The sequence below is a fragment of the Hydra viridissima genome, unplaced genomic scaffold, assembly GCF_058129835.1.
Source record: "Hydra viridissima isolate aposymbiotic clone 2 unplaced genomic scaffold, HvirCarnegie_v1 scaffold_4, whole genome shotgun sequence".
NCBI classification, from domain to species: domain Eukaryota; kingdom Metazoa; phylum Cnidaria; class Hydrozoa; order Anthoathecata; family Hydridae; genus Hydra; species Hydra viridissima.
Window position 1 is genome coordinate 15,427,929 of NW_028324303.1, and position 12,656 is coordinate 15,440,584.

Sequence of the window (12,656 nt, forward strand, 5' to 3'; positions counted from 1 at the left end):
TACTTATGTGTAATTTTGTGTTTAGTTTATGTGATAATGCTGCTTTGAGTTTTTAGGAGAAAAGTTTTCAGCTGAGGGTTTAGTTTCTAAGTATTTCAGAAGTTGTAGTTTTTATGTTTACTTTGATCATTATGGCTGTATCATATTTATTTTAGGCAACACTTCCATTATCATTGCTGCAATATTAGTTCCTGTTATTTTAATTCTTATTATTATTTTTGCCGCTGTGGTTGTAATAAGAATCCGTCGAAAAAAGGTAGTAAACCAACCTTTAAAATGGAACCCAGATCTTTACATAATGGAGTAAGTACAGTATTTTTTTTTTTCTTTTCATAAACAAATCCTGCTCATCATTCTTTGAAGACTAAACATTAATAAATTATATAATAACAAATATTTTTTGGATATTTTTGTTTAAATATTAGTACTCTAGCTCATTATTGGTATGATTACCTACAAATCACTGTTTTATTGTAAATATGATTTATATAATATTTTTGTGATTACCTACCAATCACTGTTTTTTATTGTAAATTTTTTTTAGAAATTACTTAAATCCACTTGATGAAAAATCAGCTGATGAATGGGAGGTTTTTCCTGAAAACATTGTTTTGGATAAGAAAATTGGTGAAGGAGCTTTTGGTACTGTTTTTATTGCAAAAATCAATGCAAAGATTGTTGCAAAGACAAAATATGCGAAACAGCAAGATGGAGTTGCTTCACTTTACAACGCAGAAGATTCTTCTACTAATGTTGCAGTGAAACTTTTAAAAGGTTATTTTTTAAATTTGTTCTCTTTGTATCAGTGCTTGTGTAATGATTGAAATTTTACCACTGTACCTTTACTCATGTAGATGGTGCAAGCCATACAGAGTTTAAGGACTTTTGTGAAGAAATCAATCTTATGAAAGGAATTGGCTATCATAAGAATATTGTGAATATGATTGGCTGCTCTACCATCAAGAAGCCATTGTGTCTTGTTGTTGAGTTTATGGAAAATGGAGATTTGTTACATTTTTTGAGAAATAGACGCGCTAAAGTAAAGTATCTCAATTTTTGAACTTGTTTCTAATATATTGAAAATAAATTTGTATATGCTTCTCATCTTAAATTGGTTTGTAATAAAATTTACGCACGAAATAGACGCACTAAAGTAAAACGTCTCAATTTTCGAAATTGGTCTTATCATATTTAAGATATATTTGTACATGCTTCATATCTTTTTAGCTTAAATTGGTTTGTAATAAAATTTACAATAATTTTTTTTCCAGCTTTGTGCATCAAAAGCTGATGGAGAGTCATCTGTAAGGTTTATGTACACACCAAACTATCAACACTCTCTTGAGGTTTATATTTTCAATCTTGGAATTAATTAAAAATTGTTTTGATAAAGTTTCACAAGTTAAATAAGTCAAATGTAGTGATTGTTGAGTTTTTAATTATTACATTTTCTTTAAAAAGTTTTTAATATATGTAGTGCCAAACCTTTCTTCTGTAGATGACATTGATAAGGGAGAGCTCTAACTCAGAAGTAATGCCAAATGGAGTTCTTTTAGATGATAACACCTGATGATCTGTTAAGTTTTGCGTGGCAGGTGGCATCAGGAATGGTATGAATAATATTCAGTATTTGTATTTTTGTTCTAAAAAGCAAAATTTCAAATACTGCAGAAATCAGTAAAAAAACAAAACCATTCGTTACCATTTTGGATGGAATTTGAAATACTCTGTAAAATTCTTTCTTAGTTTGTATTAGAAGAATAAGAAAACTGGTTTTATGATTTGATGGATTTGATGGAAATAAGGAGTATGCATTTAGCATACTCTTTATTTATCTTTTTAAATACACAAACCAGCAAATTTACTTACAATTCAGCAAGAAGAACTCCTAGTTGCAGATTTAATTAAAAATAATAAAATCCAGTATAGTCTTACTTATAAACAAGTTTGAAAATTGTCCTATGACTATAGTTTGAGTCTTGAGACAAGTCTTTCACAAGCAACAAGCTTCAATCAGGTCAATGTATCTGAATTTTTATAAACTATGAAAAAGCATTGCGGAAACATAAAATTCCACCCAACCGCATTTTTAATATAGATGAAGCAGAAGTGTAAACTGTAAGGGGAAACTGTGAGGAGAAATGATCACATTTTGTGGCATAGATGGAGCAACTGGCAACACAATCCCACCAGTTTTTATATTTCTCTGAGCTCGCTTTAAAAAAGAATTTTTAAATGGTGCACTAGAGGGTAGCTTAGGATTAGCAAACCCTTCTGGTTGGATGAATGGAGTTTGCTTCATTGAAGTTTTGAAGCACATCCAGAATCGCATTAACTGTGCAAAAGATAATCCAATGTTAATTTTTCTAGACATTCATGAATCCCATGCTACTCTTGAAGCAATTATGTTTTGTAGAGAGAATTGAACAGTATTTATAACATACCCAGCACACTGCATGCATTGGCTAGAACCTCTTGATGTAGGATTATATGGGCCATTTGAAGGGAAATTGAAAATTGTTTCTAATGATTGGATGCTAATTAATCATCTAAGCATTTAAAGCTCAAAGTATTTACAACTTGCCCGCTTTAAATACCACATCATATTTAAGAACTTTTTCATTAAAAAATATCATATCATCATTTACTAACACTGGTATTTTCTGTAGGTTCTAACATTCATAACATTAGGTTTCTGTAAGTTATAACATTCTGTAGGTCAATTTTTTTTATAAAATGACTTTAAGTTTGCATATGTAACAGATTGCCCTGATCCAAAAACAATGGTTGGAGAAAATCTTCCTGCTATAGCTGTTACAAAAAATATAGGAGATGGATTGCAATCTGATGTTCATGACATTACACTACCAGGAACATCAAAAAGTTCTTTAACTCCAGAAATGGTATGTCCGTATCCTAAAGTTGAAAGCCATAAACAAACTAATAAGGGAAGAAAAAGAGGAAAGTCTAGAATAGACACAAAAAAAAAGGAAAAATTGAAAAGGCTGTTGAAGCAAAAACCTAGTGCACAAACTCAATCAAAATAAAAAAATAATTTAGCATAGTTTTTCAAAAATTCAAAATTGATTATTCAATTGACAATTTAAAATAATTACTTGTGTTTTTTCCTTTTCATGCTTACATTTTCTTGATAGGTTATAAAATATTTTGTTGGTTTTAAAATATGTTTTGTTTTTCATTTAAATTTCACTTTTTTTTGATGAAATTTCTTACTGTAATAATGTAAACACGATGTGTACCAATGCTCCCCTTGAAGTGTACCAATGCTCCTCATTTAATATAGAGCATTTTGTATAGAAAACAATGTTTAGAACATTCAAAAGTGTTATACTTAACCATTAACATTTCTGAACATAAATTATTTTAAAATGTCGCTAATATATTTTAAAATGTTGCTAAAATTATTTACTTCCGATTTTTTCTGAAATTCTTTTTGTTTTTTAATATCTCGTCGAAACGTAGCAATTCTCCCCTCTCTCTCCCCCCTCTTGCCTATAACTGCATGAGTTAAGATTTTTTCAGTAAACAGTATTTTTAGCACAAAAGTAAACGAAAATAATTATTTTTTCTTATCAGATGCTTTCACAATTGCAAATCAATAAAAATATAATCTGCTATTTTTCAAAAAAAGAGATTTTTCCAACATCTGTAAAAAAGATATTTTCCTCAAAAAATTGTCATGACATTTTTAAAGCTAGAAGTTTTTTATGCTTAAGTTAATTTAAGAATTACGAATTGTTTTTAACTTTTTTCTCGTAATCTATTTTTATATCAATATTTTTAGTAGTTCTTTTTCTTTTTTGCCGTTTTAGGATTGCCGTAAGTTTTTCCAATACAAAAACTGATCATTTTACGTTTTACTGGTGTTAGTTTTGTTGTTATGTTTTAATGTCTTGGCTGCTATCGTTTCTTGATTTAAACTTCTTTTTGAAATCAGGAATATCTTTCAAGTACTAAATTGGTTCATCGAGATCTTGCGGCAAGAAATATCTTGGTTGGTGCTGAGAAAAACGTAAAAATATCTGATTTTGGTCTAACAAGGAAAGTCAGCGATGAGTTGATATACATGAGCAACAAAAATCGTCGTTTACCGGTCAAGTGGATGTCAGTTGAAGCCATATTTGACCAAATGTTCACAACATACAGTGATGTGTAAATAATTTTAATTTTTCAATTATCGTTCACCCTTTAACACGCACTTTTTTTTTATAAAAAAACAACCTTTTTTTCTTGCGAATGTGTTATTTACTAAACCGTACTGTGGTTGCTACTGTTAATTCGATTGTGATTACAATAAAAATACAAAGAATATCAACGCTCGTATTAACTCGAGTGTGCGCTTTTGGGAGTCAGGTTCAATCAAACATTGCTTTCACTAATTTTGCTTACCATTTTCTTTAAAACTAGATGAATCGTTTTCGTATATCCTTATAAAATTTTTTATCTTGTAGCTGCGCTTGTTTTTCTTCTCAACAACTTCTCAACTCTAAAGGTTTTAGTTCTAATAATAATTTAATGGATGTTTTAGGTGGGCGTATGGCGTTGTTTTATTTGAAATTGTTACGCTCGGTAAGTCTATCAACATAGTAAGTATGAAATGAAGACTAAATGTGACGTCATGTTCGTTTTAATAGTTTTTTATCTCTTTTATTACATTTTACAGGAGGGACACCTTATCCCAGCATAAATAATTGTGAGCTTCTCACTCTTTTGAAGTCAGGTTACAGAATGGAGAGACCAGAAAACTGCGCTGAGCCTATGTAATTTATGTCATCATGCTTTTTTTGTTTTTGTTTTGTCTTTGATAGAAGCAATTGTTTGGCTTTTATTACATTAGGCTTTTACCTGATCATTTTTTAGGTACGACATTATGTCGCATTGTTGGAATGAAGATCCTTTACAACGACCTACCTTTACGGAGTTACGTGAGCATTTTGAACAAGTAATGTCTCAAGGTGATCGTTATTTCAGCTTTGAAATTGACGAAAAAAATACTTATTACAACGCTGCCTCTTTCAAGAGCCTTCCATCTGAAACAGGTGATGACGTGCTGGAAGAAGACTTCTTCCAAAAACCTATGCAAGTAAAATCAGTGGAAGAAATTAAGAAACTGAAAAACGAGCCGGTTGCTGTGGTGGTTGAGAGATACACAAATCATGAATCTTTGAAACTAAAATCAAATCCTATGCCACCAGTTGGTCTGGTTAACTATGTATTTGATAATGCAATACCTCAAATGTAAATTTGTCTCTGTTATTTATGCTTGATATAAGTTTGTCTCTCTTACTTTTGTTTGTATTTAAAAGTGTTTTAAATTTTACATTTTGCAAAACAATAGCACTATTGTGATTTTTAACAGTTGTGCTATTATTAATAACATTTCGGTTTTACTTGAATTTAGGATTTCATTGTAAATTTTAGATTCTTTTACCTTTTATCTCATGAATGATATGTGTATATATTTTAGATTTGCCAAATAGTTTCTATGATAAAGTTATAAGCAAACAAAAGTTGAAGAACATCTGAGAATAAATGAACTGAGAAATAAGACGTTGATAAAAAAAAAGAAACCTCAAAAGTAACAGCTAACACTCACGCATCTTTTGTGTTTTAAGCTACATTCATGCATTTACTTCGTTTTAAGCTATACATAGTAAATGTTTAAGTGAAGCTATATGTAAATTTCAAAATATGATGGCAAGTACTAACCACTGCGTGGTTTCTACATTTTCAACACCTATTGAAAATAATTTTAGAGTTCAAATTTTTAAAAACAGTTCTAATTGCGCTGGTCAGCAACGTCTATTCATAAACCTAAATACGTGAACTGGATAGTATTTTGAACACTGATATATTTAGTTTTTTTTTCTGAGAGAAAACGTTTTTTTTTCTGAGAGAAAACAGACTATATTTTGTGGGATTTGGTTTTTTTTGCATATATTACACAATGCCTAACGTTCTGTTTGATTTGTTAATACGTTGTTTCTATTTACTGCTTAAATCTATTTTATCTACATGCTAAAGTTTCTGCTTCCTTCACAAGATGGAATTGAGCTTATGCACAATGAAATTGAGTCTATACATGATGGCCCGCTTTCCTTTTGAACTGATCTTGATTCAGAGACATTTCACAGGTCTATATGGCGTCAGAATGTCGTTTGTTAATTGAATCTTTAATCAAAACTCAAAGACAGCTCTAAACTAAAAAACTCGTGCTCCAAAACTATAATTTGATTTTTTCGAATATTAAAAAAACAATTAAGCTTACGCGAACTGAGCTTATTAACCATCCAGTGAACAAGATTAAAACACAATACCGGACACAACGCGAGATATTTGTTTAGCTGTTGTCTTTGTTATACATTTATTCATGAAACTTTTAAACTATCCTTTGTGTTTATTACATCGGATTAAGTTAATTAAAAGCTCCGTTTGAAAGCGATGCTTATTTGATATCGATGCTTAATTTTATTCACCAAACTTTTTTACGTTTCTTTAATTACGAGTTAGTAAATTTTCATATTCGCACCGGTTAAACCACTTCGAGTTTTTGATTAAATATGCTTATTTTAATGAAAATCGATAAAAGTTTGTGGGATTTTACTTTTTATTACATACACAACAAAAACTAAAAGAAGTTTACGAAATAGACAGTCATGTTAGGCAGGGACGAATATTCGATAACGGGTAAGAATTTTGGTACTTTTTTTCTCATTCGTTCGACGCATGATATTTGCTAAGTATTCGCTCGACCAATATTCTTACAAGTATTTTATTCGCTAAAGAATTTTGGTTGCAAAACAATCGTTTTAAACCGCAATAAAAATACGGCAAGTATTTTTATGTAAAAAGAACTTGCAACAACCTTTGCTCAAATTTAGTTAAAAAGTAAGTATTACGAAGGATAAGTTTTATCGCTAGCACACTATCGCACCTTCGAATTATACTGCAGATTCAGAAAAATTGTTGTCTAAAATGGCAATTTTCTTGCAACAAATACAGTGATAAATTAAGATGCCTTCTCTCGAATAAGAAATTCTGTGTGCTACAAATTTTCGCGTTAATTTATATCAGATAAAGTTTCGCGAAAAGCCCTCAACTTTATATTGAAATATACAAAAGTATGCTAGAAATACTGATATGCGCCACTGTTAAAATCTGATTTTAGGTGAGATGTTTGTGGATAGAAAAAAAAAAAGTTCTTTAAGACCAAAATTAACAATTTTTCTATTGCATGATGGTTTTGTCGTCAAAGCAAAGATGAAAATTTCAATATGTCGTTAGTATTTAAAAACATGATATTTTAGCTTCAAGATTCCGTGGTGTAGCCTAACAAAGTCCTAAATTATAAAATAAATATTTGGGGGAAATAATTTTGTTATTTTAACTAGATATTTTGTTATTATTTAAAAAAAAAAAAGTATAAGTGAATATTTATTTTATAATAGGACTTTCTTACAGCATAGGACTTTGTTTAGGTCACACAACTTGTTTACGAAATATTAACATTTCGCAATTAGTAAATCAATTAATATATTTTCTATATTACATCAAAGTTGTATTCGAAAGTGACTGAACCGATAACATTGATCTCCTGCATATGTACCTTTGTTTATATAAAAAGAAAAACGATTTTAACGATATTCATGATATAGATAAGTATATTTATCATGATTTTAACTGATGCATTGATTTTAACTCTGTTTTTAAACAATGAACTAATGTACCTTTACAGGTACAAATAGATATATTAAAAATTTGATGTCATTGCATAGAATTGATTATAAGACGATGAAACTGTCAACCGAAAATAGTAAGAAGATTCTACTTTGTCATTTTTTAGAGATTTGTTTAGATTAATCTACCTGATTTATCTATAATAAGTAAAATATGCGTTTGGAAAGTCATAAAAACTTTTGTATTAATGTTTCAAGTTTATGCCAAAGGCCTTCTCGAAAAATTATTTAATTTTGAAACCAAAATAAAGAATGACTTAAGCAACTCACAAAAAAAAATCGATTTTTTTTTTGTTTGACTGATTTTTTTAAAAACTTTACTTTATGCAATATAAAGTTACAAAAACATTGAAGCTAAGTGTAATATAAGTTAAAAAAACTTTGAATCTAAGTGCAATCTATTTTAAAATGTAATTATGCTACATGCGAATATGTGTTCTTTAAAAGCATAACACAAATGAAAGATATATTAGTTTAGAGGCAATGTGCAAATTTTTGATATCACATCATTTTTTATACCAAATTACAAAACTATATAAGGATAATCAAGGCGATTTGTTTAACTTTTTTTTTGTAATTTTTATCAAGGTGACAATTTATTATTTAGAGTTACTTTTCAGAAAATGTATTTTATATCTCTCTTTTTTTTATTCTTTTATTGGTAAACCACCCAAAGCAGACAATAATTGCTTCTGCTATAAGTTATTGCTTATGTATAATTTGATAATGCTCCTTCTATGTCTGTGTGAACAAGACCAATTGGACCTCAAAAAACAAGCTTTTGTGACTTATTCACAAAGGTTAAACACTGAAGATTAAAAGACAGTATTAGGAAGTAAAGAAAGAGCTTTGTCATATTACTTCCATAAAATTGCATTCTAAAGGAAATCAGAGTGCAGCCACACCATCCTTGACATTTCTACATCATCCAATAAAACCCATTGTATCAAAAGTTGTAATTCACAGGAAAGTAATGTTTCTTATTTCTGTCAGGAAACTTTATCGATATTCACTGAAGTAAAACTCGACATCAGAACATCGAATTGAGAGCATCTGCAATTCTCAAAAAAGTTAGAAACTTTTGTCTGCCATACTGTAGGCCTATTGAAGAGAAAAACAAGTGTTACCCAAAAAGCATTGAAATTACGTACCCTACACCAATATGATATTTTTAACAATAATGACTAACATTTAGAAGTTACTTTTAAGTGGGGTGTAATTTAAATAATCATTTGAAGCGGCTGATTCAGATCATTTTTATTAGTTCCTAATGATTTGTTAAAGAAAGTGATGCCATAATCAAAGACGAGTTTGATTATCGATAGAGAGAAAGGTTAATGTCATCAAGTGTAAAAATCAATGATCAAATATTTACGGTTTGGCATTGTCAAGTAAAAAATATGGTAGACGGAAAAGTGTGCAATACTCATTCCTCAAATAAAGCTACTCAAAGTATTTATATGTAAAACTTTTTCTTCTCAGTTCAGTAACATTGAAAATTACAATCAAAGTCTTTTAAGCCAGAGAGTTTAAACCTTCTGTTGTCGTCATTGCATTACTATAAAAAGTCCTTAAAGTTCTTATACATTGCAAGGGTACAATCGAAAACCTTTTGTTACCATTTGGTATGCTGGGAGAAGTTGCAAAGGAAAGTTACCAAAAAGATGTGAGGCATTACAGAGAGCGTTACACCACAAAAATAATTAGAAAACAACACAATAAAGATTTCATGAAAATCTTGCTAATATCTCGTAATACTAAGTATCAGACCACTACCTGTGAAACAGAAGTATTCATATATATATATATATATATATATATATATATATATATATATATATATATATATATATATATATATATATATATATATGTCATTTACGTCAGAACTACATCTAAATCCCCAAATCCTGTATTAAGAGCTTCGTCCTTCTTACTATTCAAAGTTGATTGCTATGCAATATACATATATCGAGTGAGTTTTGGCACAGGCAGGCTGTGGATATATTGATGCAGAATATTATTAATCAAAAACTGAGAGCAAAAAGCAGAGTTAGCCAGTTTAAAACAAATTCATTTTGAAATTAAGAGCTTATACCATATTAAGAATAAGTAGGCGCTTAAAATAAAACTTGTTATAAGATAAAACAAGTTTTATCTAAAACATTATTGTAAGCAGCTTCATACAAAAAGACCTTGCATTGTGAGCAGTTTTATTATAAAGGGTTGACAACTAAGCAATTTTGGTTTTTTTGTCATAAAAAACATGCTTTACTTTTTTAACGAGCAGTTAATCTTAATGTACTTTGTTTTTTTACATTTGATACAAGACATATTGAGGTACTTTAGAATCAAGTGGCGCATAAGTACTTGTGTACATGTCACCTGTGCATCAATTTAAAAATGGAGTGCAAAAATGAATATTTTAGGCACATTCCGCTTTTTTTTTCCCGCAAATCAAAGAAAGTAGCTGAAGTTCACAAAGAAATATGTGAAGTGTGTGTTGTTGATTTTCTAACAGAGCGTACATCTAAGAATTGGTTTCAAAAGTTTCGTTCCGAAGATTTTTCTCTCAAAGACGAGCAGCGTACTTGTCGGCTTTCTGAAGTTGATGATGAGTTTATAAAGTTATGGTTCAAGATGATTGCCGTAAAACTTTTCGAGAAACTGCAGAGAGGTTAAGTGTATCTCACACAATTATTGAAAAGCACTTCAAAAGTCTTGGACTTGTTGAGAAGCTCGATGTTTGGTTGCCTTATGATTTGAAAGAGATTTTCTCTACAGCAATATCATTCGAAAACGATCATGGTGCAAGTTAAAATGAACCACCACAAACCAAATCAAAATCTGAATTGCATCAAAAAAAGATCATGCTTTCAACTAGGTGGGATTACAAAGGTGTTGTGTATGTTGTGTTGTGTAAGCTGCTTCTTAGGAGCCAAACAATCAATTCTGAGGTTTGCTGTAGACAACTTATGAACCTGGATGAATCAATCAAAGAAAAACGGCCGGAATTGGCTAATCGGAAAGGAATAGTGTTCTACCATGATAATGCAAGACCTCACACATCTTTAGCAACCGTTGGAAAATTATTGGAGCTTGATTGGGAAGTGATGCCACATATTCCATACAGCCCTGATCTGGTACCATCTGATTATCATTTATTTCAAAGATTGCAGAATTTTTTGAATGGTAAATTGTTCACAGATGATGATGACCTTTAATCACATGTTGTTCAGATTTATTCTGATAAAAACCAGAAGTTCTACGAGTTCGGAATCATAAAGTTGCAAGAAAGATGGTAAAAGATCATTGAACAAAATGGAAAATATATAATTGATTAAAGATAATTCTTTTCATTGAAATACATGAGTTTGTTTCATACTAAATTACCTAAATTACTTAGTTACCAACCCAATAAAAATACCTTTTTAATATGAAACAGCTCTTCATTTATTTATTCGGTTTTTTGATGACACGGTATTCTAATATCTGAATATGTTTTTATTTTCAGTTATAAAATTGATTTCTCAGATTTCTTCAGCCATTTTAAAATCATTTCTCTAAAAAAGCAAGGAGAAAGCAGCAACGTGATATTGCTTTATTAATAAAATTTTTAACGTAACTTCATCAAATTACACCAACAGTGTGAATTGCAAAATGTAAAATAAGTTTGATACTATATAAGTAAAATACAATAATCAAATCGTGTTTTACTGCAGTATGAACCACTCATCTCTATTTTAACTGAATAGCGCAAATCATATATATTGTGAAGGCGACGATATGAGAGTAGCGTGGAGATAGTGTGTAGGCGGCTAATGTGAGTGAATGAGGAGATAATGAGGACGGAGATATTAATTAGTCTTTGGGGAATGTGTTTACTTTGTTTGGTTACGTTAGGGTGTTCGGGTGTTTATAATTGCGTTGTTTGTAGTTCGTGTATGGTTCGTGTAAGGGTAGACTCCTCGAATTCTAACATTTTAGACAAACGTAAAGCTTAACAACAAAATCTTGATAAAAGTAATAACAATATTACAATTCCTCACTCGGAATGTAAATGCAACGATAACTACTATTGGTCTTTCTCGTTTCACTTTGTAAATACTCTCAAAAATTTAACTCAAGTATGTTTTTTTTTTTGTTTTTTTTTAATATTTTCAAATACAGATTAAATTATGAAATCAAAAGTCGTTCCAAAATATTCTCTGGCCAGCTTTGGACTGATGGCCAAAATCTTTATCTATATTAGAACTATTCTCACTTTAAAAATCTTCTCTTTCTCTTTATAATTATCCATTTACTTCTTTTTCTAAAACTCTTCTTACAAAATCTACTTTCTCCTTTTTTTTTTTCCTGGAATTTCTTTTTTAAAAAGTTCAAAAATATTTTACTATCAATTTTCCATAAAATCTTTGTATGAAGGTCCCTCTGCAAGACTTTCTTACTCGTTCTTTTTAAATATGTCCACAAATGTATGTCGACTTTCTGGTCGTTACGAAAAACTTTAACGTTGTGACTGATTTTTTTTTCATAAAATCGTGTGTCCACTTAGTGTTTCGACTGTCTCGCACTTTCCTTTATGAAATACGTTATACGTTTGAGTCCGGGTAAAACATTAGGATTATGCTTATGATTTTTTCGTTTTCATTCCTCACAACATAAAGTAAAATCAACACTTTTGTCGGGCGCCATCTTTGGAAAGACCCAAAACTCTGAACACCACAAATACCACCCTAAATGTTACTTCTCAGAAAAATTCATTTGCATGCTGCTCTGAAATCACTGAATAGCTGAGCAATTGGTTTTTTTTGTTAAACCTAATAGATAAGCGAATAACTCCAAAAAAAAAAGTTCCAAAAAAAGAAAGTTCCAAAAAAGCTTGCCTAAGCCCTTAGG

At 30.1% G+C, this 12,656-nt stretch overlaps 1 protein-coding gene and 1 pseudogene across 5 annotated transcripts in view; both read left to right on the forward strand.

Annotated features, from left to right (window-relative positions):
• The window catches only part of LOC149890088 (uncharacterized), a 30,161-nt pseudogene extending 24,786 nt beyond the window's left edge, over nt 1-5,375 (forward strand). The window contains exons 16-24 of the transcript XR_016451810.1: nt 156-303; nt 545-774; nt 855-1,039; nt 1,272-1,346; nt 1,499-1,610; nt 3,959-4,173; nt 4,550-4,590; nt 4,685-4,781; nt 4,882-5,375. The product of XR_016451810.1 is annotated as an uncharacterized LOC149890088 (transcript). The remainder of the gene's footprint in view (nt 1-155; nt 304-544; nt 775-854; nt 1,040-1,271; nt 1,347-1,498; nt 1,611-3,958; nt 4,174-4,549; nt 4,591-4,684; nt 4,782-4,881) is intronic.
• A 1,039-nt stretch (nt 5,376-6,414) lies between these two features.
• Nucleotides 6,415-12,656, forward strand: part of LOC145183640 (uncharacterized) — a 31,651-nt gene continuing 25,409 nt past the window's right edge. The window contains exon 1 of one of the 4 annotated variants that reach the window (XM_090085575.1): nt 6,415-6,708. The gene's annotated coding sequence lies outside the window, so the exon portion shown is untranslated. Of the gene's footprint in view, nt 6,709-6,800; nt 6,910-7,584; nt 7,681-7,804; nt 7,835-12,656 lie in introns of those variants that run through there. The other 3 variants (XM_090085579.1, XM_090085577.1, XM_090085576.1) reach the window with 3 other exon arrangements.